The 2,656-nt window shown below is 44.7% G+C and overlaps 1 pseudogene; it reads left to right on the top strand.

Annotated features, from left to right (window-relative positions):
* The first annotated feature begins 479 nt into the window (after nt 1-479).
* On the top strand, nt 480-598 carry LOC120595914 (uncharacterized; annotated as a pseudogene).
* The last annotated feature ends 2,058 nt before the right edge of the window (nt 599-2,656 follow it).

Genomic DNA, 2,656 nt, shown 5'->3' with positions numbered 1-2,656 from the left:
GGGGCTTATAATCGAGTTGGAGAGATAGAGATTGATTAAATAAACATTTTAATGTAGATATGGATTAGATATATATTTTTAAATTACGTATATAAAATGAATATATATCTGGGTTGAGTAGAGCCCTCTCCTGAAAATTTGTGTCTTTCCAAGAACCTCAGAATGTGATCTTATTTGGAAATAGAGTCTTTTCAGATAAAATTAGTTAAGATGAAATTATATCGAAGTGTTACTTTAGGTTGAGCCCTAAATCCAATATGACTAGTGTCTTTACAAGAAGAGGAGAAGAGACACAGGAGAGATGTGATGACTTAAGCAGAGATGAAGCTGCAAGCCAAGGGTTGTCAGCAAACCAACAAAAACTAGGAAGAAGCAAAAAAATGTTTCTAGAGCCTCTGCGGAAGTGTGGCCCTGCTGACCACTGGATTTTGGACTTCTGGCAGCCAAAACTGCGAGAGGATAAAAATCTGTTGTTCTAAGTCTATAGCCATGCCACCCTGAACAAGCCCGATCCCATCTGATCTCAGAAGCTAAGCAGGGTTGGGCCTGGTTAGTACTTGGATGGGAGACCACCTAGGAAGAAGAGGTGCTGTAGGCGTAAAAAACAAAAAAATAAGAGATTGTAAACTGACAAGGTCCTTGCAATCTGTGAGGTCAACCAAGAGTTGCCTTGCCTAATTTTAAAAAAAAAAAAAAATCTGTTTTAAGTTACCCAGTTTGTGGTATTTGTTATGGCAGCCCTACAAAACTAGCAAAAGTTCAAGTTCATTCTTATTATTCATGATAGTTATAAGTTACCACAAGCACCGAGTTAGTGAATTCTGAACCATTATGTCTAGGGGAAATACAAGATTAGGTTCCTATGAGGCTCTGATCACATTTCCTCAATCAATCCATACATACTCTTGTTTGTGTGCTTCTGTTTAAAGAGACCTTATTTAATATATAATGTTGATTCACTGACGTCGAACTCGTAGCCAACAGTATTACAACTCATGCCTGAATGAATCTTCTCTAACAAACATCTTTTCTCGAGAAGGCACATCCCAGCTTTCTCAAGCTTGGGAACACAAATCATCACTTCAGCACTATGCTCGGACGCCATTCCCAACAGTAAAACCACCAACCAAAGCCCCCAAATGTGAAAACCGTGGCACAAAATTGACTGTGAAAAGGACAGTTGTGTAGAATTTGAGAGCTGAAACTAGAAACGGGGTGTCACCCTCTTGGACCTTAGCTGGGAGCCTGTGCTGGATGAGTCAACATTTTTACCACTCTGTGCATGTTCACAAGTGACCTCGAAACAGTGTGAGTATTGATTTGGGGGTTACAAATAAATTTTAGGGAGTAGGCAAATTTATAAATACAGAATCTGCAAATAATGAGAGTTGACTGTACACACACACACACACACACACACACACACACACACACACACACTCAGATTGCAAGAAAGGCTGTGAAGGAAAAGAACAAGTATTTGAAAGACAAGAGGAACACTTTACCTTGGCTACCTAAGCAACAGCATTTCAAGCCACAGCCTGGAGGATAGAGAGGAGGCCAGGAGCAGATGAGGCAGGTCTGCCAGCAGAAGAGGCAGCTTGTAAGAAGTCTGGGAGCAGGGGGGAGCTCAGTGCATTTGCATGAGGTGGGGGCTCACTCAGCAAGATGATGAATGGTATGGGGCGAGGGTTCTATTTACTGTACGGTGAGAAGCTCTTGGAGCGTTTTGAGCAAAAAAATGAAATTTCCAAGGCAGAATGCTCAGGTTCTCTCTGGCTGCTCCACGGATTTGGCAGAACAAGCTCTGGTTGTGTCAGCTGGCTAATCTGAGAAACAACTTTGTGATACTCTCAAATCCTTCCTTGGATTTACGCGGGGATATAAATAAATGCCAAGTAAGGTGTCATGGCGCGGTCATACCTCTGTTTGTTCTGCACATCATGGTACTTAATTTTTAAATCAGATCTACTAAAAATATAATGCCTCAAACCAAGGGACTAAGACTTCCATGTGAAGTCTTCCATTTCAGCTTCCACAGCAGGAAGGGGGGATATTTTTAGAAGGGAGACCTCGCGATGCCCTTCAGCCACGATGGAGGCGCTGCCCTGCCCCAGCATTTGGCAGGCCTTGCCTCCATCCTTCATCATGGACGAGGCGTGGGAGGGCCGAGGTGCTCCCTGTTGCCGGGAACGCCTGACCAGAAACTGCTCTTGGGTGTGTCCCGGAGCTGCCTCCCTGTCACTTGACCCCAGGACTGCTCGCTTCCTGGCCTTGTGAAATCCTCTAGAAGCAGGAAGGAGCCTGAGTTCTGTGTGAGGTTGCTCGAGTTGGACTTCGCGGGTTTGCCGCACACTCGCGAACAAACAGCCCCCTCTCCACGCTTTACCTCAGCACGTCCGTCTCACATTAATTACCAACCCGCCTCGACCGCCACCAGACCCTACCAGAAGAAACAGGACGACGTTACAGAAACACTTTGAATTCACTGGCAAATGGTGTGCTGTCAGGGGAACCACCGTCACAGCCGTTTTTCCTCCTTCCCTGAGGAAAAAGTCCCTTGTTGATCACGGAGACACCCTGAGTAAGCTTGTTCCTTGGCATCTGATGAGTAAGGAAACCCCTCATGCTACCTCATCGTATTTTCTTCCTCTTC

Source organism: Pteropus medius, unplaced genomic scaffold (assembly GCF_902729225.1).
Source record: "Pteropus medius unplaced genomic scaffold, Ma_sr-lr_union100, whole genome shotgun sequence".
NCBI classification, from domain to species: domain Eukaryota; kingdom Metazoa; phylum Chordata; class Mammalia; order Chiroptera; family Pteropodidae; genus Pteropus; species Pteropus medius.
This window is presented reverse-complemented; position numbering and strand designations above follow the sequence as displayed.